Raw genomic sequence first — 26,996 nt, 5'->3', positions numbered from 1 at the left:
AAATAACCTGTAGATTGATCAGTACTGTAACACATACAAACGAAAAACACAACGCGTTATAAGAAAAAAGGGACCGCTTTATGAATTTACTTATCATGGTTGAAAACATCTACTCTGGATCTATACGCGGAAAACGGTGAGTAAAAAACGCGATATTTGTCAGCTCTGTCAAGGGTTTGTGTGCTAAAGATGTTGTCATAGTTTGGGATGCAAATGTTATCAGGGCTCGGAGAAAAATCGCTTTGTTACTTTCGTCCCGCGGTACTTTTGCCCCAGATCTCCCATACTAATGAAAGATCAAACAGTTTTACTTTTATGGTATGTTTTTGGTAATTTAAGTGTTTACTGCATAGTTAAGGTTTGATCGTTTGATCGTACAAACTGCACAACATCACAGATTTCCTGAAGAAGCATGTAAATCCTTAGTTTATATCTCAAAAGAACAATGCAAAGCATAGGAATTATGCTGGTCTATGCTGGTTTAGCTGATGTTCACTAGCAAAACAGCAGCAAAAAAAACAACAACATATCCTGGTCATTGCCATCAAAATGACATTAACTGGCTTTTTCATGAACAGGGTACTGTTTTTTATTCTGTAAAAAGGTTACACATATTGTGGAATTGAATAAATCATATGTTTTTATTGCTGCCTTAAGTCATGTCAACCTACTATTATTTATCATGACAAGAGGTGAGTTGCTACAACTTATAACATGAAGTTGACCTCTTTCAACTATATTTTATCAATTATAACAACTCATCTCTAGTCTAGATAAATAATAGTAGGCTATGTTAAAATTACTTGTAAATCTGAGTTGATTCAACTCAGAAAAAAATAAAATAAAAAATTAAGGCAGCAAAAAACTTTTTACAGTGTACAAATACAAAATAACAAAAAGGTTCACTGTATAATGTAATAATAACAGCTAAAAACAAGGAATCCCTGGGGTATTGCTTAAGTGCACCTTTTTCATTGCTAAAAACAATGTTATTTTGTATATTTGGTGTAATACAATGTGTTTGCGTGATTTATGTTCAAAAAACACATTATTTTCCACATACCGTACATTTTTGTACCTCCAGATTTTGTACAAAACTCATTGATTTTAAAAGCGCTGTGTTCATGATTGGCCAGCTAATCTGTACGCTGTGATTGGCCTGAATACCGCTGACGACAGCCAGAAATGTGACGCTGCTTACCATGTTTGAAATTATCCAATGCAGTGCTTACAGGAGTTAATTTACAGTCTGTGAGTCCAAGCGGGAGGAATCATAATAATGTCGTTCTTCTCTACATCACCAATCCCAGGAAGTTAACTGTTGCCTGCAATCTGTGTGTTTGTTGTAGTCCAAGAAAAGAGATTTACGTTGGAGACGATAACTCGCCTCATCGTTTACTTTGGGGTTTGTACCGTTTGCATATCGTTATCATGTACTAATACACACTTACACACCAAAGGAAATGTAAAAATGTGAATCGGACAATATGTGCTCTTTAAAGCTGCAATCCATAATTTTTACCTCTACAGTTAAAACAACATGGTTTTGCAAAATCAATTCAACCTAGTATTTTAAGTTTTTACCTGTTATATGATCACATAACTTATAAAAACAAGTTTTGTTTTAAATACATAACACATTGATTTTTAAATACTTTTAACTATTTGACAATTTTCTCCATTACCAAAATAATGTTACTGTCTGCCTTTTGGAACAGCCTCATTGTGATTGGTTCGTAAGCAGCTGCTCTGATTATGAAAAATACAATAAATCATATATAGCTCATGTTGCCATGTTATAATATCATAACATGCACACATACAATACACTTGCCTCTGATCTGACCTCCATTAAAAAGGTCAAGGAGAACTATCTGATTGTCTACCACAGACATCATAGAAAAAGACAGTGGAAACAGAGAGAGGTAGTGTCAGGCGAAATGTAGGTCTGATCACAACCCCTACAGTGGTGAGTAAATACAGTCTAATGGCCACTGATTAATTCTTCATTGCTCTAATCGGGCCAGTAAAGAGAGATGTAATGACCTGTCTGTGTCTGTCACTCTGTTCCTCACCCCCCACTCTTTCTCCCGTTCAATTTTTGATTATAAATTAAAAGGGATTGTAAATGGTGTAATGCTGGTTTGAGTCTACTGATTGCTGTATTTGATTAGAGAATGTCAGTGCACGCATTTTCCCCTCTCTCTTGCACTTCAATGCGCCGCAACACTCAGGAATGCACAAAGAACACAATGGACCAACTGCTTAACACGACCAACTAAACCATAACTAGGACTAGCTGCAATCAAACACATTCTTTCAGCCTCCCTTTTTACTCTCAACTCAGTTTCTTTCAGCATGGCTCTTTGGTGACTTTTCGGAGTTTGTTTCAGGTGTGCAAAACACCAACAAGTGAAAATCACCAGCAATTAAAAAGCATTCACTCATGCAGGTATAACATGGGGCTCTTTGTCCGTCTCCATTATGGTGGACTTTTGTCTTTCAAAACATGTAATGTCAGGTGTTTGATGATAATAGTTTTAAAGAAGGATTAAGAAAAGGTTTTGAATGCACAAAGGGAGGAGATGACGGCAGATGTGGTGAAACTGAGTTTAATTGTTGTTAAATTAAGAAAGTAAGTTTTAATGCTGCTTTGTGGAAAATACTAAAATCATTCAGGCAGATGGCAAGTTAAGGCATGATCAGGAAAAACACACTTTAAATTATAAATTATTCAAAAGTTCTCAAGGAAATCATTCATAAATTGTATGAATTGTATGAAAGATTTGTATTATTATTATTTGGATTTCATTTTTGTTGTTGAGTTAAAAAATAACAAAAATGAAGATGATATACAGCCATTTTAATTCCTGCCTTTCACATGAAAAGATCTTCAGATTTTATTTACACTGATCCAACAAACTAATATGTTTTAAATTAAAAAAATCTCTTGTTGGTTTTTTCTTGGATCAGTATAAATTAACTTTTAACGATTTATTTCACAATATTTTTAAGAACAACTTTCACAAAAAATATCAGGTGGTACCACCAATCATTGTTTAGTTGCCAAATAAGTTTTAATGCACTCCCTCCCTGTGTTATGCTGATTGTTTGTTTATTTGAGTGGCATTAAACATATAATCCTTAAATCATTTAAAAGTATAAAACAACTTTACCACAAAACTAACATTTGAAAATTATACATTTAGGAACAATAATTTAAAAAAAGTATAATAACAATTATAGACAACCTTAGGACCTGGGGCATGAAACACAGGTGGACCTACACTGTTGAGCACTGAAGGACCTAGACCGTAAAGCAGAGAGCCGTGGAGCAGTGGTGGACCTGGGCGGAGAAGCACTGGAGGACCTTGGCCCTGGAGCACTGGAGGACCTGGGCTGTTAAGCAATCGTGAGCCTGTGCCATGGACCAATGGTGGGCCTGGGCCATAGAGCAATGGCAGGTCTTGGCCGTGGAGCACTGTCGTGGGCAGAAAAGCCAGGCTGCGGCCATTTTAGCTGGGACATAGAACACAGGGACCTCAAATTTAGCCATCTTGGCCGTGACAGGAAGTTCAAGGGACTCAGGTTCGGCCATCTTTGCCGCGACAGGAAGTTCAAGGGACTCAGGTTCCGCCATCTTGGCCATGACCGGAAGCTTAGGGGCTCAGGTTTGACCATCTTAGCAGTGACGGAAGCTCAAGAGACTCAGGTTTGGCCATCTTGGCTGTGACAGGAAGCTCAGGGGACTCAGGTTCAGCATTTTGGCTGTGACAGGAAGCTCAGGGGAATCGGATTCAGTCATCTTAGCTGTGACAGGAAGCTCAGGGGACTCAAGTTCGGCAATCTTGGCCATGACAGGAAGCTCAGGGGACTCTGGTTAAGCCATCTTGGCCGTGACAGGAAGCTCAAGGGACTCAGGTTTGACCATCTTAGCAGTGACGGAAGCTCAAAAGACTCAGGTTTGGCCATCTTGGCTGTGACAGGAAGCTCAGGGGACTCAGGTTCAGCATTTTGGCTGTGACAGGAAGCTCAGGGGACTCTGGTTCAGCCATCTTGGCCGTGACAGGAAGCTCAGGGGACTATGGTTCTGCAATCTTGGCCATGACAGGAAGCTCAAGGGACTCAGGTTTTGCCATCTTGGCCGTGATAGGAAACTCACAGGACTCAGGTTCGGCAATCTTGGCCATGACAGGAAGCTCAGGAGACTCGGGTTCAGCCATCTTGCAGGTGACCGGAAGCTCAAGGAACTCAGGTTCGGCCATCTTGGCCGTGACAAGAAGCTCAGGGGACTCGGGTTCGGCAATCTTGGCTGTGACAGGAAGCTCAGGGGACTCGGGTTCAGCAATCTTGACCATGACAGGAAGCTCAGGAGACTCTGGTTCAGCCATCTTTGCTGTTACAGGAAGCTCAAGGAACTCAGGTTCAGCAATCTTGGCCGTGACAAGGAGGCTCAAGGGACTCAGGTTCAGCCATCTTGGCCGTGACAGGAAGCTCAGGGGACTATGGTTCGGCAATCTTGGCCATGACAGGAAGCTCAAGGGACTCAGGTTTTGCCATCTTGGCCGTGACAGGAAACTCACGGGACTCAGGTTCAGCAATCTTGGCCATGACAGAAAGCTCAGGGTCCTCACATTCGGCCATCTTAGCAGTGACAGGAAGCTCACAGGACTCAGGTTCGGCAATCTTGGCCATGACAGGAAGCTCAAGGGACTCAGGTTTTGCCATCTTGGCCGTGATAGGAAACTCACAGGACTCAGGTTCGGCAATCTTGGCCATGACAGGAAGCTCAGGAGACTCGGGTTCAGCCATCTTGCAGGTGACCGGAAGCTCAAGGAACTCAGGTTCGGCCATCTTGGCCGTGACAAGAAGCTCAGGGGACTCGGGTTCGGCAATCTTGGCTGTGACAGGAAGCTCAGGGGACTCGGGTTCAGCAATCTTGACCATGACAGGAAGCTCAGGAGACTCTGGTTCAGCCATCTTTGCTGTTACAGGAAGCTCAAGGAACTCAGGTTCAGCAATCTTGGCCGTGACAAGGAGGCTCAAGGGACTCAGGTTCAGCCATCTTGGCCGTGACAGGAAGCTCAGGGGACTATGGTTCGGCAATCTTGGCCATGACAGGAAGCTCAAGGGACTCAGGTTTTGCCATCTTGGCCGTGACAGGAAACTCACGGGACTCAGGTTCAGCAATCTTGGCCATGACAGAAAGCTCAGGGTCCTCACATTCGGCCATCTTAGCAGTGACAGGAAGCTCACAGGACTCAGGTTCGGCCATCTTGGCCGTGACAGGAAGCTCAGGGGACTCGGGTTCGGCAATCTTGGCCAAGACAGGAAGCTTAGGGTAAACTGTAGAATTTTGCAGTTACTCTTCCACTGTCCCCACAGTAAAGAACCACTCAGCAAGAGTTAATTAAATATATAATTATAAATATAGTCAATTGGCCACAGCTATCAGGCATTATAGAAGAAACATAAATCCAATACACGACCATGACTCCTACTCAGTACATAAAGGGTCTATTTTTTTCAGTATTTGAGAGAAATCTAAAAGGTTTTCGTTCAGCCATAGGTTCACTGGATCATGTGATATCATGTTTACTACTTGTTCAATTCTTAATAAAAAGCCCATAATTGTGTTCTGTGTACTACCTTGACATTTGAGGACATCCAAATTGTTGGACAAATTTTTTCAATTATCCTGAGATCCCAACAACTACTGATATCCGTGAAATTTGTAGATAAGGTTTCTAACATAATGCCAAAAGTATCTTACTTTGAATTTTTTATAATTTCAAGGCCATTTTTAACAGTATGTGTGTTCCCCTGGAACGTTTCAGTACAGGGTTTAGACATATCCTGGACTAGGCCTTAGTTATATTAGGAAGCAGTTTTTACAAACATAGCTTATAAAACAATACTGGTGTTCATCTTGAGACAAAACAATGGCATTGATATATGTCAAGATGTGTCAATGTCACATTTTTTTAAGACAGCTCAAACATGCATTTTAGTCTGGGACAAGGATAAGCCTTGTCAAATCTCAAATCTTACAAAAACTGCATGTGAATGCTCTCGCAGTTATGCTTGTGTTAGAACACACTGTGAATGTGCCCGTCTCTTTCTTTCTGTCTCTCTCTTCGCCCTTGCCCCCAGTCTCGTTCGTCCATTGGAGGGTGGAAACAGAATTTCTTGTCTTTTCTTTCCTTTGCATTTATCCATGGCCTGGGTCATTCTACAGTGCCATTTGGTGGGGTGGGGTGGGGGAGAACATGCTGATAATGGGAACATCAGCGACAACCAAAATTCATACACACACATACACTCTTAGTCTACCACAGGGTGGGATCAAATGTAAAACAATTCTCCTGGCCAACCTGAGAAAAAAAACACCCAAGGATAGTAAAGAAAGAAATATTAGAGAAGATTCAAAGTGCCAGAAAAGAAACTCATTGCTGCGTTTTAGTCAAGAAGTGCACCATCGGAAGAATTAGAGAAGTGACGTTTTTTGGTGCAATGATCAAAGAAGCTTATAACTGTGGGATAAGGAAGGACCATGAGGTGCAACCTCTCTTCAACTTCATAAAAAGCTTTCCAACGAGCAAAAGGTTACACCAGTATGGCAGTGAAGAGGATGGAAAAAGGGTAGCTCAAGATGAGGATGCAGGAGAAGAAGCAACAGAGGGCGTTAATGAGAAAAAGGAGGTCCTGTTGTTGAGAAATGCTTTGTGTCAGGCCTCTTGCATTATGTTGTTGACTCTCTCCCTCGGAAGGGCCAGATAATGGGCTTCAGGGTGCAGGGCAGAAAAAATGCCCTGCTGAAAAAAGTTAGGCGCTGGAAGGAGGGGGTAGGAGGTAAAACGGCGAGTTTAAGCACATTTCTTTCTTAAGACTTCTTATATCCATGGCCACATTTTCCTTCCACTGTCTTTCTCAAGGCCCTTCTTCTTTTCTTTTGGGCCTGTCCTCTTAACCTTACGCCTCATACCTCTTATATGTGTCAGTCATTCAAAGCTCTTAACATGAAACATATGAACAGTTGTATGTCTTACAACAGCTGCATGGAATGTTGTAATAATAATAATAATTAATATTATTTATTGAGTGCCTTTCCATAGCTTAAGTATGTTTTACAAAGTAGCTTCTATAAAAAGGGCTAAACAGACAGCAGTAAAGGCTATAGATTATGATATTACAGGAGATTAGAATGAAGAAAATGCAAGGACAGACAAATGGCATCACATTAGCACAGGGGTCACCAATCTCTGCAGAGTTTAGCTCCAACCCTAACAAAACACACCTGAAGCAGATATTTAAGGTGCTTCAGGTGTGTTTGATTAGGGTTGAAGCTAAACTCTGCAGAGACACCGGCCCTCCAGGACCAGAATTGGTGACCCCTGCATTAGCACATGAACAGTGTTGTACATAACACATCATTATTAGCACAATAACAGAATACAGAACATGTAAGAAAGAAAACATTCAGAAACAAATAGGTTTTGACCAGGAAAGAAAATTTAGGCGAGAAAACACTAAATGGTCTACTGCCCATAGAGGAAAAGGGAAACCTATGGTCAGAGAGAAGGCCAGAGTCAGAAGACAGAAGTGATTAAGTCAGTGTGTATGGCAGAAGCAGATTACAAAAATAGCAGGGGGCCACGCCATGTAGAGGTTTGTAAGTGAGCAGTAATATGTTGCACTTAATGCGGTAATGCAATGGTAACCAGTGGAGATCAAATAAAATAGGTGTGATGTGAGCTGAACGTTTGTTGTGGGTGAGTTTTCTTGCAGCAGAGTTTTAAATATACATTGCAATCTTGCTTTAGAACTGGCAGGTAAACCAATGAGAACGGCATTCTAGTAACCATAAGGGTAAGTAATCAAGACGCAATGACGCAAATCCATGAATCCTTGTTTTAGCATCTTTGGCACTAATGAAGGGATCATGCTGGACAATTTGAGGTGGGTGAAAAAAGTATGTTTTTGGTGATAGAATTCATGTGCGCCTCGACAGAAAAAGAAGGATTAAAAATGACACATACAGTATTTTTTTTCATGGTTTAGGTAGGTGTGATGTGAGTACCATCTATCTCACAGGTGAAATCCTGGCCAATTTTGCTGGTATAGTCAAGGGGTACCAGTGATGGTAATTTCAGTTATGTCCACATTTAGATTTGAAAAATTGGATTTGAGTCATATTATACTTCACCTACACAATTAAAAATCTTTTATTTTGGGTGGAGCAAAAAAAAGCAAAATTTTGTCATAGGCATAGAAATGAAAGAGTAGAAGATTGAAATCCCCCACTGAAATGTAAAATTCCAAGTAAAAGTGAAAACCAAGTGAGGGCAGCACCAGAAATACCTACATAAGACCGATAAGAAAAATTTATTGTGAAAAACAATACCAAAGGCAGAGCTGAGACTGAAGTATTGAGGTAGAGCCAAAGTCACCAGAAATGAGAGTGGTTGGAAACCACCCTCCTAAAACCCATTCAATTTTTACTAAAGCCCTTTTCACACAGACATTCTGGAAAATACACGGAAAATGCATCCTGGATTTTTCCGGGATCGTTAGGTTTTTTTTCATTCACACTGCCATGAATAGCCGGCATCTACAAGGTCCCGGAAAGACACGTGACCTGTTGAAAGTCCTGCCCTCTATTCTACGCAGCGTCTGAAGTTTGCATATTATTTATTATTTCTCTTTCCAGAAACCACTCATGTGCATTTTTGTTTATTTTAAGACTATAAAGGAGCGTGTGACGCGCCGTTCTATGCTGGTGAGTGATCTCAGCTTCAGAGTGGATATTTGACGAGCTCCCTGATCTCTGCTTTAATACAGTTTTCAGACATTTCTCATCGTGATTGTTAATATGCATTTTGAGGAGCTGAACGATATATCTTGTTGGGGTGACGCGTGGGCATTTTTGTTTATTATAAGCTTAAATGAGCACATGACGCAATATTCTTTTATGCTGCGGAATGATCTCCGCTTCCTTAAAGTGCAGTAATGTAAAGGTATACCTGTTAAAAGTACAAAATGGAACCTTAAGATACCACCAGCGACAGAAATGGTACATTTCTGTACCTTTTTTCTGACAGTGTATGATTGTAAAATATATTCTAAGTTTTAGTAATTAAAGAAGTAAATCGTTATCTAATTTACACCCTTTTACATGTCTGCATTTTATATATTTGTCAGATATGCCTATAGACCCTTTTACTGTTTGTACACAATGATGACGTGGCAGCGTATGCGTACGCATTTTGGCAACGGAAGTATGGCGATAATCAGCAGTGAAGCAACACAGACAGAGAACGTTATTTTAAAAAGTTGACTTTATCAACTTTTTCAACACAGCTACCAGATCTGTGTACTATAGTGGAGTGGATAGACGAAGTTAGCAGATGGCCAAATAGAAAGTTGCCAGATACATATATACGTATATACGTATATTATATTAGTGCAACCAAATGCAACAACCAGACATTTTGATGCTGTTGAAACCCTTTTAATAAACTTTTTGAGTTGCTAAAACGTTAGAACCACTGGGGAACAACAACACTTCTGTTGCCAAAATGCACGTGCAGGCTATTGGATCACGTGGACTGTAAAAGGGTCTATACTCTTAAAAATATGCTATAGAAGGTTCTTCACAACGATTCCATAAAAGAACCATTTTCTTTCTTCTTACCCAACTTGTATATAACAAAAAGGCAGTAGCCATTTTAGTATTGTTTGTGCTTTGTTCTTAGGGAGCCCTTTTGACTATCCCTAACTTTTTACATATTTAGGAGTTTTAGTGCAAAAATCCTCTAAGAGCAAAAATTTTGGAGTCCTATAATTAGGACTATTATTATATTTTAGCATTTCTCCTAAATCAGGAAGTTAGGAGCTACGTTTAGCCTTAAGATGTTAATGAATACGGGCACAGACTGAAAAGGCTCAAAAAGATTTTTGTTTCATCCAGAAAAGACTGAAGCTGGGAGGCAGTAATTTGGCTATAAATGGTAAATTTGAAATAGGACGATAATTAGAGTGAACTGATGGGTTAAGGTTTGGTTTTTTGAGAACTGGAGTAACTGTAGCAGTTTTAAGTGGCAGAGGAAATGAAGCAGAGGCAAGAGATGTGTAAAATGAGTAATGACCGAATGGCAGGATCAAGTCAACATTGATTTACATCTATCCAATTGACAGACACTTTTATCGAACGCAACTAAAGTGCATTCAAGCTATAGATTTTTATCAGTATGTATGTTGTGGAGGAATCAAACCTACAACCGTAGGGATCCACCAGCTGAGCTACAGGACCTTTGTGTTCGTTTTCAAGGCTGTAAACAAAAAAATTTAGATTTAAAGGAGTGTAATACCTTAACAATCAACCATTAAACAACCCATTTTGCTCATCTGTCAACCAAAATATTGTTCGTTTGGAGTTTGGTCCATCAGCTGTTCCACTCCCAGCATACAAGGCAATTTATACTTCTACATAGGATCTAGCTATGCCATAGGCTGTGCATAGCCTGATGCGCACTTCTCCAAAAATGTAGCAACCCATCAGTTCTATGGAGACGGCAAGTGCAGTGATTGGTCTGCAAGAACCCCTCCCGTCAGGTAAAAAAAATTTGCGTCGCATTTGCCTTGATACTATAAAATGTCTACTAGCGATCTGCGTTTAAATGCACGTCGATGCTGCAACGACGCAGATGTATAAATGTAAACTGATGCGCAGCCTACAGTATAGAGGCAACGGCACAGGTCCTACCCAGAAGTATAAATCACACTTAAGACGTTAATGAGAGCATCCAACAAACATCATCAGGGATTCAATTAGCATATAACACCATACAGATAACGCTTACACCTTCTCGTTCATACACAAACACATCCCTTTCCAACCCCACTGCACCCCATCCCTAAAAGTATAACCATAAACAAAATCAGAGGATACAGTAAGGTCTCTAATCAAGGCAATCAGTGCTGTTTTCAAACGTGCACCGTGCACGAACAGCGAGCTGGGCTCATCTTTGTCTCCGGTTTAATTACTTGTTTTTGCATTCTGATGGAGGGGGGTGATTGTGCCTTGTCACCTATTTCTGAAGATAAAGGACTAGCCAATTACTTTGTTTGGATGCTAATGATTGGGTTTCATTAGTGGCCGCTCTTAGCCCCCCTCACCCGGTAAATGAATGAATATGCTATGATTTCAATTATTGGAATTATGAAAATTGCTTTTAAAAGACGACACGGGTATCATCAACTCTCCGCTGTGACATAATGTCATTTTAATTTCCATAATAGTTTTAATTGTCGGTGGCCCTGTTGCGCGTTAATCATTTAATTGTATTGTCTTTTTCCATCGGAGACACCCACATCCATCCGCCCCTGCAGCCACACCAAATCACAATCAGAGATAGTCGAGGAGTTAGCAAAGGCCAGTTGAAGGTGCAATTTAAAAGTTTCAAAGCTACCCCCGCTTAAGATGGCTTCGACTCCGCCCGAGTCAACAGCGCTGTTAATTCAATTAGCAAACGAAATGTTCAAGTTTGTGTCACCTTTAAACTACGGTAGCTTAATAGTGAAACAATGTTATACCATACGGCCTCATACACGCATTCCAACTAAGATAAAGGCAATAAAAATGCAGATGACTGATTTGGAGGGTTAATTGGTACTTGAATTCTTAGAAAAATGTATTGAATGAAGCCGCATTTTTGCTGGTGGTTGTTTTTCTCCAGACTCCTAAAGGAATGCAGGCTTTCAACGTGCATTTTTAACGGCTCATAAAAAAGACGAGCTTGGTGATGAGCTTGAGGTGCGAAAAGTAGACAAATTACCAGCCTACACGGACCGGCACAATGAAAGATGGAAACATGTAAACCATTCAATTCCTGCCTCGCGTGGATGAAGCACAATCAGCTGTAAATTACCTCAGAATTCTGGTCTGTTATCATCAGTGTGCTGGAGACTGGTGGAAAAATAAATGCCTTTCCTAAACAAAGGACGAGGATTCCTAATGGTTATGTGGGTCAAGGCCCGGTGAGGCCTTTGACAAGTGACAGAAAAGAGCCCTTAATGTTTGCTCTCCAAGGCCAGTGTTTCTATAGATTTGAATGAAAGATTTAGGTTTTTATGCTACGAAGGTTACCGGGTTGCGTCAGACGGGGAATGGACAGATTTACTGCATAATGTACACAAAACATAGGATCCATTAGCGCACAACTATTTGCATGCCTCGCGAAATCAATTAAAGGACCGATTTCAGGCAAGGCCAGGTAGGTTTATTTTTGTGAGCGGGAACGGGAGGTTTTCTTCATCTCCATGGAGATGGAGTCTGCCAGAACAAACGGCCATGATCAAAGGGCACCGCGGAGGATGAGACCTCATTCACAGCCAAGAACAACGAAAACAGGTTTTGAGGGAAAGCAATACATCCACATAGTAGGAAAATGGCTACGTCATTAAATTTCAGAGACATCAAAGTTTTAAGAAATGTCCCCAGCTTTGAATAAAACGCCAATGTCAGTCTTCCTCGTGCGTGTTACGATGCCACGCTGAGAGATGCAGGAAGCCGTTTGCTTGCTTCCCAACAGATCGGAGTCAGCGAGCGAGTGACTGACAGCTTTAAGCGGCTCTCTAACCTCTTTCCTCCGTCTCTCAGCGTGCCAGAAAGGGGCGGTCAAGTGAGCCCCTCAAAACTGGAAAAAAGGGACATTCAGATGCAACCATGCAGAACACCTCGTTGCCATCCCTCCTCAAGAAGAAACGTTTCTCTTGAGTGCAGGTCAGAATATGAGAGGATGTGAATATATGGGTTGGGGCGAAGAAGAGAGTGAAGGGAGAGAGAGCATCTTCGAACCATCTTGATGTCTCCTCCAGTTTTCGAGATGGATCGCCAACACGAACATGCTAGCTGATGTATTAATACAAAACGTAGATTGATGACACCAATGTAATAACTTTTGGGATTGTCAAAGTACGTCGGTGTGCAATGTCCTCTCATAGTATAGAAACAGGAATGTGTCCACTTCATGCATGGCGGTACAGAAGATAAAGCACGAGAGAGGGGGAGAAAGCAAGAGAGCTTAGTGTACGACTGTTGAATAGTAGACCGGTTCGGTGATGAGGATACTTGTAAAACAGGAGTACCTATATGCAGCACTCTTAAAAGTGAGGTTGAGAGATACAGGAAAACAGAAGAGAGAGAGAGAGAGACTGAAATGAGCTCTAGTCCCTGAGCTTGTGCAAGTATGCCACCTGCTGGATTGTAAGTGAACAACAACTCGTCAACAGCTTCCTTTCTGCTGAATCTCAGAAATTCACCTCTGCATGGTATCTTGAAATGAAATAGCCGTAATAGAATCATATGTTTCATCTCTCTCTCTCTCTCTGTTTTTTCTCTCACACACACTTAGTCGTCCTGCATTTGGTTTGCTTCAGGGAGACGGCCTCTATCAGGCTCCATTGTGTTTTGAGCGCTGAGAGGCCCTTCTGGCAGGCTAAGGTAGAGAGAGAGGGGGTTAGAGGCCATACTGGAGAAGAGGGATGAGAGCGATTCAATCGCTCAACAAATGGACCCGGCTAATAGAGGCAGCCTCTGATCCTACCCGATGCACAGCTGGGGGCCTTCTATTAAGAAAGGGTTGAAGAGGAGAGATGGGAAAAAGCGAAAGAGAGAGGAAGAGGAAAGGGTAAACATGGGCTGCTCTTGGGGTCTAATTATCAAACAGATATAATATTAAGGGTATAAGCTTTTTATACATTGTATCATACAGCCTTTATTAAGCTCTGAGGTGAGCTTTTAATTTCCAGTTATAATTTGATTTGTTGTTTAATGGATAAATAGATAGAACCCTCTTATAAAATTTACCATACTTTCTGTCTTTTTACTAAAGTACTAACTGGTGTAATTGAACTGTTGTAAAAAATTGCGCTAGCAGTGCAGAATAAAGATGTAATAATGCACTGTAAGGCCCTTTGGATAAATTATTATCAAACTTCACCCAGACATAGTTTTCCTTCTTGCATTATTTTGTATGTATACTCTGCAGTTTTCTGTATAGATGGATTGCTTTGATGACTACATTTGCAAATATGCGCTGTATGCCCAGTGTGAAGAATACAGTTTGCCATGATGAAATTTATGACCCTGTCTATGAAAACCAAGTCATTTTTGTAATTTACTCTTTTTTTACATCTAATTATCCTATGAAATGTAAAGAACATTCTGTGAAATGTAACCTTGATTCATAATTTATAATAATTAGATAATAAGACTTCAGACTGGATTTCACAGACAGGGTCACATGTAGTCTACTTGACCTTGCATTTCTAATGTGGGAAGCTAACTGGAAGTTTTGATTATGCGATGCCATATACCCAATTAATATATTTGACATATCATAAGATTTAATACAAAAGAGGATTAATAATGCTTTAAAAATTCAGTTTTATTAGTAGAGTTCTTTTCATATTATATAGGTCATATTGTTTCAAAGAGCCTCCACAGAAAATAGAGCCCTAATGGCCCTGCTAAGGATGCCAAAAGCTATTTTAGCAAAGAAAAATCTGTTAGGAAAAAAGATGTTCAGGTGGAAGAGGGAGAAAACATTCACTTTGAAAATGCTAGGATATTTTCAACCCAGAATAGGTTAAATTACAACCTACTGGGTTGGGTTGGTACCTTTTGACCCAACGCTGGCTTAATATAACTCCCCATTTTTTGTTTAGAAATCTCAAAAAAAATATATTTTTTTAGATGAATAATGGACACTGAATTAGACACTCAAAATGATAAAAGTCAATGCAGTATGCTATTGTTGAAATGTTTACCATTGCATGTTACAGCACAAACTGTATTTTTATCTCGTGTAACCAAACTTTTAACTGCAGCAATAGTCAAAACTGCAGCCAATGGTGCTTTTTTACAGCTTATACTGGTAAACTCTAAATTGTTAAAAATAAATGTGCTTAATAGGTTCTTCACAGCGATTCCATATAGAATATTTATTTGTAACCCTAGAACAGACGTTCCCAAACTTTACATTTTGTGACCCACTTCAATACTACGATCCCGCCAAAATAGGTCTATTTTTAAATCTAAATAGGAGGAAAACCTCTCTTTTTTAATTCAGTAGTTTTATTTTCCTAGTCATTTTATAAATTAAATGTTATTACAGTATCCAAATAACTTCATATTAAATATCATAGCCAAGCCCTTTTTGCGACCCACTGTGGAACCCACAAGTGGGTCCCGACCCACAGTTTGAAATCCCCCCTTGAATGCCCTAGACCATAAAAAAGGGGTCAATTTTGTAAAACTGAGATTTGTACATCATCTGAAAGCTAAATAAATAAGCTTTCCATTAATGTAGATAGGATTAATGGTTATATCTGTTAGGATAGGACAGTTTAAAAGATATAACTATTTAAAAATCTGTGATCTATCTATCTATCTATCTATCTATCTATCTATCTATCTATCTATCTATATATATATATATATATATATATATATATATATATATATATATAATCTAAATATTGATATAGTTGTCCAAATGAAGTCCATTACTAATACCAACACGTATTAGTAATGACAAATACATTTTTTATACATATATTTATTAACAATACACTATAAGAAGTGAAAAGTTAGATCAACTTAAAAAAAGAATTTTAAATTATTTAAAAATAATTCAATTGGTAACACCTACATTTTGTTTCAAAATTTTTCAATATTTTTTACATATTTTATTTGAAATATTAAGTTGAAAAAACATAATTTCATACAAAAATATGTATTTTTATGTGTTACCAATTGAAGTTATTTTAAGTTCATAAAATTGTTTAACTTTTTACAGTGTAGGAGATTTACAAATTATCTTCATGGAACATAACCTTTAATATGCTATGTTTTTTTTTTTTGAATAAACAATTATTTTGACCCATACAATGTATTGTTGGCTTTTGCTACAAATATATCCGTGCTACTTATATCTGGTTTTGTGGTCCAGGATTACATTTTGGTTTCTCAAAGTACCATTCTGTCAAAGATTCTTAGACAAACCATTTTTATTACTTAATATAGTCCAAAGAGCCTTTTTCTTGGGGTTTTCTACAAAGGTTCTTCAGTTGTGAAAGGTTCTTTATGGAACTATACATCCCAAAAAAATGATGTTATAGTATAGTTATAGTTACACAGGAAGAGGAGATATAGATAGTGATAAATCTGGGTTTTGTTTTGCTTTTATATCCCATTTAGGGATGGAATTGTCATACATATTAATTACTCAACATACAATCCGTTTAACAACCTGTGTGTGCAGCTGTTCCAGTGCAAAATACACTTGTGGTCGGTCCATGGATGGGTTAAGGATGATACTAAAGCAACTTATTACAAAATGAATGTATATAATTATCAGTTTATTCGGTAACAATACCTTGGTGAAAATTGCAGATATCTTCTTTGTAAAAAGGAAGATTAATACTCTGATAAATGCTCAGTAAATTGCTACACCCAATAAACTCAATAAATTGCTATTTGCATAGGGTAGAGCAGGCGCTGTATTGAAAATAAATGCCGTGTGTATTGGAAAGACAATAGACATTTAAATACTTTCACTCCCAGACTGACCCCAAAAAAGAGTTCATGAACAATAGCACAGGGTGAAAGTCTTCTCATGTCCCAGACGCATCCTTTGGAAAGTGATACAGCTGCACCCTAAGCTGCAAGCTCGTGTCACTCTCACTTGTACAGTGTCTGCGACAGTGCGTCTGTGCCGGGGACGAGAACGGACAGAGGATATCCCTGCTCTTAAGACACACAAAGAGCTACTTAACATCCACACAGCAGGAAGCAGCTTCATGCCAAAGATATGGAGGGAGGGGCTTAACATGTTATCCCTTTAACTTTATTTACACATTGTTTTTTATGAGAGAAATGAATCCCAATGGCGTGTGCTGCTACATTTATGATCAAATGCATGGGCAGAACATTAAATAATTCCTCTGAGACAGATACACAGAAACTCGGTCCCTCCCACTGTGTTTTCTTTGTGTTGGCCATTGTAACAGTTTTGTCCGGGCATATGGAGTGGTTTAGGCCACTGGGACCCCCAACAGCTCCGGCTTTGTGTCGGGGTCACGAAGGTTGCAGGGATTGTGTTCCAAGCTAATTCCCCCTTTCACCGACTCCAGATCAGAGTCTATAATGATCTGGGCGGTGCTGTACCGGGGTTAGATTATGGCGGTGACACCCAGAGGGTGGGAAGGGAGGGCGAGAACCCCCCAGGAGGGCAACAAGTTTTTAAATAAAACATTCTTGTGTTTTGCGCTTGGCATTTACAGACACTTTCTTTAACTTGTGCTATCAATGGGCAGGACACACACACTCACTCCCCCTGTCATAGTCACATACACACATCGTTTTCCACCTCATTTCCCAATTGCAGGCTGAGCAAACATTATAAAGAGGGAAGAGTGCTGGAACTGAAGAGAGCTGCGTAATTGGAACAATAATGAAAGAGTTGCTATGACTTTCACTGCATACATTCATATCTACACAGACTCATACAGGAATATGGCTTTTTCTACATTTGATTTTAAGATAACTATTACTTGCTATAACATCAAAATAACACATTCCTGATCTTACTGTGAATTATACATCAGCACATCTTTTTCTGAAAATGTAATTGTAACCATTCATAAAAATACATTTACTTTTAAATATTTTGTTTGCGCTAATCTTATATAAACCACCAAATATACTTAAAAAATTTTTTCAAACTGACCTAATTTATTTTTTTTAATAAATTTTGGTCTTTTGTGCATTATCGTTGTACACTACTAGAAAATGTCTTGATAATAAAAGTTTTCATTACATTGCAAAAAATTCACTTTCTACAGTATTTTATCTAAAAATATGTAAAAATTCTAAAATCAAGATGCATTTTCTTAATGAGCAAAATTACCTAAGAAAATAAGTCATTTTTAGACAAAAATATAATATTCAATATGCTTAAAACAAGCAAAAAAATCTGCTAATGGGGTAAGATAATTTTTGTGCATAAAACAAGCAAAAAAATCTTCCAATGCGGTAAGCAAAATTTTCTTGATTTTTTCTTTAATTAAGTGTTGAATTTAGTCTTGAATTGGAAAATTATTTGCTTGTTTTATGTACAAAATCACTAGTTTTTAGACCAAAAATATCAAATTTAAGTGATTTTGTGCATAAAACAAGCAAAAAATCTGCCAATAGGGTAAGCAAAAAATCTTGAAATTTTTTCTTAAACACTAAATTCAAGAACAATTCAAGAAAAATTTGCTTACCCCATTGGCAGATTTTTTTTGCTTGTTTTATGCACAAAATAACTTAAATTTGAAATTTTTGGTCTAAAAACTAGACTTCTTTTCTTGGGTCATTTTTCTCATCAAGAAAAAGCATCTTAATTTAAGAATTTTTAAAAAAATACTAAGAATTTTTTTCTTGAATATATATATATTTTTTTGCTGTGTTGATGTTACAAAGTCATCTTACTTTTTAAAGCCCTCTCCTCTGGTTTGTTGTTATGCAGCCATGGTTTATAATAACCCAGCAGTTGGGTAAGTCTGTCCAATATTTACTGACCATGGTTTAAGAATAACACAGCCATTTTTAGAGTCTAGAAAGAAATAGGTCTTATTTGAACACACACTCTCAGAAAAAAACATCCCAAACCTGGCACTGTGGTGGTACCCTTTAAAAAAGTACACCTTTCTACCTTAAGAATGCTTGTAGGACTTCAGGACCCCATAAAAGGTGCATATTGGTACTAAAAATGCTAGGTTAGTTTGGTCAAAAAGGGACAAACCAATTCATTACTAACCCAGAAAATGTATACATTTGACCCAACAATGGTTTACCCTAGAGAACCCAAGAAGATTTTGGATAGCAGCAATTAACATTGGTCAAATCTGACCCCGTGGTTTCTCCAGGGTTAAAAAAATTTTTTTGGTTGAAGCAACTCAGCACATGTCAAATTCCAACCCAACGGGATCGGGTTGTCCATTTTTTGACCCAATAACCCACACTGTAAAAAAGTATTTGCTGCCTTCAAATTTTTTGTTAAATCAACTCAGATTTACAAGTCATGTCAACTGACTTGTATTTATCTTGGTAAGACATGAGTTGTTATAACTTATAAAATATAGTTGAAAAAAGTCAACTTAATTTGATAAATTGTTACAACTCGCATGTATCATCTCTAGTCAAGATAAATAATAGTAAGTTGAAATGACTTATAAATTTGAGTTGATTCAACAAAACAATTTTAAGGCAGCAAAGTATTTTTTACAGTGCAGAATTTTAAGAGTGTACATATTTAGGACCATTTTAAAAGATACCCTCCCAGTGGCAGCTTTTGTATCTTTAGAAATGTCTTCCAAATGTATCTTAAACTTCAGGAACTTCATCAGTTTTCTGTTTTTACGACAACAGCTTATAATTCACCATTAACGAATTACCAATATCTCACAGCCAACATCAGCTAAAGTGTTCTGCACAAATCCAAAAGAAAAGAGCTTAACAAAAGCAACACGAAGCGAGCTGATCCGTCAGCTGGGGTATCGTATCCGTCTCCAATTCTGATGAGCAGAAGTTAACGAAGATGTTTCCACCACTAATATCACAAAGCCATTCTGACAGATATGCATATATGCGTCATATTCGCCACAATATCCACGAGTGTTCTCCACTCGGGTGAGAGCTCGTGCAATCACTCACAGAGACACTTATAGCCTGCATGGGAGCGGAGCTGAGTGACTGAGAGAATGAGAGCTAAATTAAGAGCTCTCTCTCTATTTGCTATTGTTACAACAGCATTCTGCTGATGAGCTCAACTCGCACGCTTTTAAAAATCATACTTTTCCGTTTTGTTTTCGATATTATAGATTCATGGTGACATCTTTGTTTATTTACCGCGCCGTTCTCCGTCTCTCTCAGCGACTGTCATTCAAATTCATGCTCTCGAGGACCCAGCGCACACAAGACCCTGGGAATAATAGGCAAACCCATTTATCGTCTGCCTTTGTTTTTTAATTCCTCGTTCCCCCCTTTGGGAAATTCTGAGAGGCCATGTACCATGTAAGATGGCAGCTGTCTCCTGACCATTAGCATTGCAAATGAGGTCAGAAGAGAGGGACCCTCAGCCTAGCATTTAGGGGCCGGAGACTGGGTCTCAACAAGCCCCATATAGAGACGGGCGTTGAGCGCCGTCCAGGTTTGTCAAAGTGAAGGGTGACTGTTCAAGAGAGTAATTGGTCATTTGCAATAAGTGCGTGGCATTTATTGCATGACGCAAAAAGAGGTTTGGACAGAAACTGAGTAAGCTGTGTGTTGTTTCCTTTGTGACAAAAATTGTGATTGTTAACGTGATCTGAATGTGACCTGAAAACTAAAACAGCATCTGCAAAAAAGTAACACATTGCTATTACAAATAGAAAATGTAAAATTCTATAGTTTCTGAATTGTATAGTTTCAATGAGCTTTTAACAAACACTATGCAACGCAATTTCTTTAACTCTTTCGTTGTTTTCTGGTTTTAATATCATATTTAGCCACTGTCGTAGGAGTCCATTTTGAAAAATACATAATATAGTGACCTACTTGTTCTCAAGGCTGAACTGCGCAGACCTTAGCAACCTGTACAGCGACTCGCAGGTGATTGTTCTCCAAACCCTCAGCGACCGCTATTGTCATGGTAACCAGAAAGTACTTCAGATCACAGAGGGCACACATACACACTCTCTCTCACACATACACACACAATAAACAAACTCTGGTGAAGTTTGGTGAGACCCGAACACTCTTACTATTCAATGCCGATTCATTTTTCCACTTAATTACCCTTAAGGCCCTCAAAAAGTCTTTATCAAATTTGTTGCATAAATAGCCACATTACCGCCTCTATGTAGCCATATGGTAACCTCCAAGTGTTCAAGCAGTACACTAAGAATACGAATAAGGTACATTGTAAACCTAACACACATCAGAATAATGTAATTCGTGCCAACTAAATCAACCCTCTAAAGTCCCAGACTCTTAATCAACCGAGCTCACACCCCAAATGACTTTCATTGAAATGCATTACACTGCTAATATATTGTAACTGGACAGACAAGATGATGCACATGCAGAGAAACAAACATGGCCTTTGCTATTTTCTTTATATTTCTTCAAATTAAGGAAAAGAAACGACATTTCAGAATCGTTGTGGCTCTTTGTGTGTGTGTGTGTGTGTGTGTGTGTGTGTGTGTGTGTGTGTTTGTGTGTGTGTGTGCAGGGGGATGTGTTGACCAAGCCTGGGTCAGCTCCATCAATCCAGATCTCCTTCTAACTAAATGATGGATCTGCGGACACGGAGGTCGGATACTTTCTTTAACTTTCTTTAGTATGAGTGACATCCAAACTTCCTTAACCAAAGAAAAATGACTGAGTTGGTACTATGGTGGAGTGATGGAAACATTGTTTTTGAAGTATGATCATTTAATGTCATAGAAATATAGTAGTGTGCAAAAGTGATTTCTGGGGGGAACATTTGTTCAATATTTGCTTTAATGACCTCTTAGGTTAGATTAAACTTTTAAATATAAAACGAATAGAACATTAAACTTATTTTTGGACAAAATAAGCAACCACATGTAGGGAATCTGTGTTTTATACGAATATAAAATAAAAATGCACAGAAAATAAAAAAGCTTACAGGTAATAAAGTATACATTGACTACAATTTAATCTGTTATTTAGTTTGTTGATCATCTTTTGTGTAAATCGTTTATGGTCATTGTCCCATGTCTTTCTAATTGTAAACGTGTTGTATTTTATTGCCTCCTCCTTGAATTTCTTTCAAAGCTTTAGTTTATACTCATAACACACCAATGCAACATGCATACAAAATTTTAATGCATTATTTAAATAAAAAGTGAAGAACTGTTTATCACTTTATGCCACTACTATATGATTCAAGATATAATAATTTTTTTTATTTGTCACATACACAGTTATATGCATATACAACTTATAGTGAAATGCACAGTCAAGAAGTACAAATATATATATATATATATTTTTTTAAATATATACAATATATACAACTAAGTTAAGGCAAAATATATATAAGAGAATCAGAAAATAAATTAAAGAAAAAAATAAAAATCCTGAAAAATGCTGCGTCCCAATTTGTCTATACTCAACGTGCACTTACTAAGTGCATACTTTGAGTGCATAAGTACTGGGACATACTAATGCATAATGGAAGTGATCTTTGTTTAGATGCAACTTACACACATCATAATAACTACTTGCATTTCAGCTTTTCTTTATACAATATTTTACATTACTTTAAAGTTTCATGTGATAGTTCATTGCTTTTTTAATTCGTTTATTCACCGTTATGTCACAAAAAAAAAAACGCTCGCAATGGTTTGTGGGTAACATAGGCATTAAGATTGTGAATCTGCACTTTAAATTTAATGACCATTCAGGTACTTTAATGATAGTTATATACTAACATTATGATAATTTTGAATATTATTCATGACTGATCCGATGTGAATTGTGTCACTGAAATGTAAGCAGTAACAGAATGTTCTTATACGAACTATTATAGAAGCTGGTGAGGGGTCATAGCTGGGATTTATAATAAAAGAACTACCGTTTTATAATTAAATGATAACGTACTGTCAGCCTGTAGTTAAGACAAAGTTGTTTAAATACTTTGTTCTTTCTTTCTATTAATTTTCTTTATTTCACCTCACTCATCACCCTCCGACCTACAGATAAGCTTTAAGTGTGTGTGGGATTGCCATGGGGACAGCTGGGTGTGGGAAGCCAGAGCAAACATGGCAAAAGCTGGATGGTGACTCCGACTGACTCGCCGGGAGACAAAAGAGGCTCCCGTCAGAGCTAATGGGGACACATGTAACAGGATTACGGCCCTAGACACTGATGGGGGGGAAGACCACATTGGTAGCTACTACACATCTACACACACCTCCCCCTCGTCTGCCCCGCTGCCGTACCCTGAGAACATCCCACTCAATCACATCCCACTGACACACTCAACCACAGCAGGCCCATTCACAGACTCCAGGAACACTCCAACCTGAACGGGCCTTTCCCACAGCCAGCTCCACGGAAACCTCCTCTGCCACTTCAGTACGAACCCGAATCACCATCGATTTGACTGCGAGTTTCAGATTTTAGTTATAAATCTTATATTAGTGGTGCTGAGACAAGCATTATATAATTATTGTTTATACTTTGGGTTCGGTGCTATTACTGATCTCTATACAGTATTAGGACTAGAAGTGGTTGCCTGATGTATGATAAAATGGGTGATCTACTGTAGATATATCTAGAAAAGGCATATCTAGTTCTAGTTTCAATACATGGTTGGGTATGCAGAGTTATTTTAACTTATTCAAAGGTTTATTTTTTAAACCAGTGATTGGGTTTCCCCAAATTTTACCCAACCATGGGTTGAAAGACTTAATCCCGGCCCTTCGGTCATTCAGAAACACTACTTTGTTAATCCATTAAGAGTCTAAAAAAAAGCTCATTTACAAGGAAACATGTCCGACGCACTTAGAGGGTTTTGCATGAGCTCTTAATTTATAGTGTAAATCTAAAGAATTTGGAGTTATCCTTATTTTAACTAGGCACCTAACATGCTTAAAACACTCAGCACCCTGGTAACTATTACTTTGAGAAAACCTCTGCACAGGCAAGCACCACTCACATTTTCTTTCAAAATTTCAAAAATCTAGTTGACGTTTATGATCTAGTGGGAGGTACAGACTAGACTCGGAGGCAGTTCTTCCTCTCCTTTCTCTCGCACAGCCAAATTCCTATACTCCTTCCAAGACACCCAGTCAATTAATAAGACATCGTCACACCCCTTTGCAGCCCCCTGCACAAGAGGCCACCCAGGAGCTGCAGCCCAGTCTCTAAAGCAGCTTCTCTGGTGGCCCAGTGGAATGCCGGGCGAGACTGGAGGGAAGGACCTCGGGGCCGAAGTGCAGAAGAAAAGAAAGAGTCCCATCATTGCTCACCGGGGCACTCCGGTCAAAATTTGACCAAGACAATAGGAGATAGGTACTGGGCAGAATTCCTGCTCTTAAACACCTCCCACTTTAGGGCCAAACCCCCTTTTTGGCCAGTTCAGTAATGTAATGTCTTTTTGCACCGTGTTACTCAAGCACTCATATGTTTTGAAATCAATACATAAGTGACCTAGATTGTAATTTATAGTTTGAATATTCTTATTTTTATTAAAGCTATGGTGCTCAAGTGATATTCGGTTCTCCCTAATATCGGTGTTAAAAAAATGCTTTTACACTTTAAAAATGCTGGGTTGTTTTAGCCCATGGTTGGTAAAAATATATGGATAGATATGGAATTAACCTTTGGGTTATAGATTAAAGTCGCCATGAAACAGAAGTGGCGATTGCCTTATTTTCCCTGTGGTGACGTACACTACTGTGCAAAAGTCTTAGGCCACCATGCCAGAATTAGATTTGTTGTTTTTGCAATGTTATGGTGATCATATATAATTGTTTCCCAGTCGCTTTAATAGAATACATCCAGAAAATACAGAAAATGTGTATATATTAAAAACTGTATAAAAATGTAAACAATCATGTCAAGTTTTTAGGGTAAACCTACCTTCCACTTGAGCAATAACAGGAAACTGCAGGATCTCTTAAATCTAAATAAAATTAAATCCTAATCTCCAATTTTAAAGAAATTTGTCTTTTTACTTAATTCTGCTCAAAAATGCTCAAGATGTGTTTAGAGGTCACACTGAACACTGACGATGCCTGAAGACGACATTTAGTCCTGACAATTAAAAAAAAATTGGACATATTTACTGTATTTTCTGTTTGCATCTTAATAAAATAGATTGGAAAATTATTATGAATGGACATTAAAACTTCTAAAACAACAAGTCTGATGGTGGTGGCCTAAGACTTTTGCACAGTACTGTATATCCGAGTGAAATGGCTTCTGAAATTAAATAAGGCAGGGCTGGATTTGAATTTGTCCATCAGGATCTGACTGGATCGTCTGAATTTGGGTCGTGTTGCTAAATGCTGCGATCTTCTCCCAGACCCCTCCCACCCACTTCACCGTATGACCGGAAGTAAAGAGAAATCGTTTTGAGGAGGGGATGAGATTTGCGTTCTTGATTATGAAGTTTATGAGGGCACACGAATTTTTTAAAAAATATTGAAGCTCATAGATAAGTCAATTGTATAAAAAATTTAATAATATTTTAAAATAAATTAGTTGTCATGGCGACTTAAACCCATGCTGGTTTGTTGTTGCCCAACCATGTGTTAAAAACAACCCAGCATTTTTGGTGTATAAAAGACAGGCATACCTGTTCTAATGAAATGTACCTCACATTTTCGAGGGAATAGACCATTCCTAACAAAATAATAAATACAGCACTAAATAGTACAAACCTCTCATGGGATACGACAGAAATATTATTTTTTGTAAAGTTCTACATTTTTATAAGATGCCATATTTGTAAACATAAATAAAATGCATTTTTAAAAAAATATTGTATTTTTTGATTCCATTCTTAATATGAAATATGTGCCTCTCACTAAATGTTTATATAACAATAATTAATTTTTGTTTTAACATTTTTTTTTTAGATTTTTTGGTTTTTAAAGTTCTTTAACCTCATTGAAGCCAAATTAATAAATTAATATTATTTATTAATATTACTATTTTAACCCTGCACAATACAGTTTACGCATTGACCGGAAGTAAAGAAAAATCGTTAATGTGCGCATCTGCAATAGTCACGCCACAGCAAATGCAGAACATATTTTTCTTCCGAAAAAATAAAAATATTTTGGATGCCTTTACCAGTTTTACACAAACAATAATGGTAGAAAAAAATGATTCAGTAGGATTTTACCCTGTGAAAGACATGGTGATTCAAAAGGAGGAGTTAATTACGCAATCTGGTCGCCACACAAGAAATGCAAGGCAGAAGTTAATTCCTCTGAAAAAAAGAGCTTTTCAAGCCATCTGCTGAAGCCATCCAGTATCCATATTGTAATACACATTGCAAAAAAACTAAATATCGCACTCTTAAACACCCACTCCCCCGAATATCATGCAGGCTTAATTATTATGAAATAAAAAAATATTTTGTTTAGGTCTAAAGTCGTCATCTCTGCAGAATGAGTACAAACACTGTCAGACATTTTGTGAATTTAGAAGTTTTATTCCATTTGTGACCATTTAAATTATATTACTCTTGTTCAATAAGATATGTATTTGAAACTTGAAAGCCCTTATTTTTTTTAATACCCACTCCAAACATATTTTAAATCACAAAACAAACATTAATTAAACAGCTGCTAACAAGACTAGTTAATAACAGGTGAACACTCGCTGACATCACAAAGAGCTGAAATACCTCAGCAGAGACGACACTCATGCAAGACACTCCAATATAATCACACGTTTCTCATCTTTCACAATAAGAAAATCTTTTATATTGTGTCCTCTTCTTTCAGTAAAAAAAATCTTTTGAAAACAAATAAACATAGTGTCACTGTGTGGCAGATAAATCGCTTTTGGAAACTGTATAGCCTTAAATTCACTACAAGTATGACGTTATTTTGTTGCATTGAGCATTATACTATAGGTTAATCATGATTCAACTTCAATAAATTAATGCAAGAATAACTCTAGCCCAGCTAGATACTGTAAATAGGCAAGTGTAAGTCATGTCCCATGTTTAAATCTGGCATTTATACCTAAATGTTAAAATCTAGTGCACAGTTTTGACTAGTAGACCAGCGAGACTGAAATGCTGTTAGCCTATATACATCCCATATTCAAGTATGATTGGGTGAAATGACTAGCAATGCAAACACGCTACCTAAACCTGTGTAAACAGCGCCACTTGGTGGCAGCTCTCGATGGC

General features: G+C 38.1%; 1 long non-coding RNA gene across 1 annotated transcript; it reads left to right on the top strand.

Moving 5' to 3' along the window:
• Nucleotides 1-26,957, top strand: LOC135778108 (uncharacterized). Its single transcript, XR_010544410.2, has 3 exons — nucleotides 1-136; nucleotides 21,324-21,404; nucleotides 22,819-26,957. It is a non-coding gene; the product is annotated as an uncharacterized lncRNA (long non-coding RNA).
• The last annotated feature ends 39 nt before the right edge of the window (nucleotides 26,958-26,996 follow it).

The sequence above is a fragment of the Paramisgurnus dabryanus genome, chromosome 17 (genome assembly GCF_030506205.2).
Source record: "Paramisgurnus dabryanus chromosome 17, PD_genome_1.1, whole genome shotgun sequence".
In the NCBI taxonomy this organism is placed as follows: domain Eukaryota; kingdom Metazoa; phylum Chordata; class Actinopteri; order Cypriniformes; family Cobitidae; genus Paramisgurnus; species Paramisgurnus dabryanus.
This window is presented reverse-complemented; position numbering and strand designations above follow the sequence as displayed.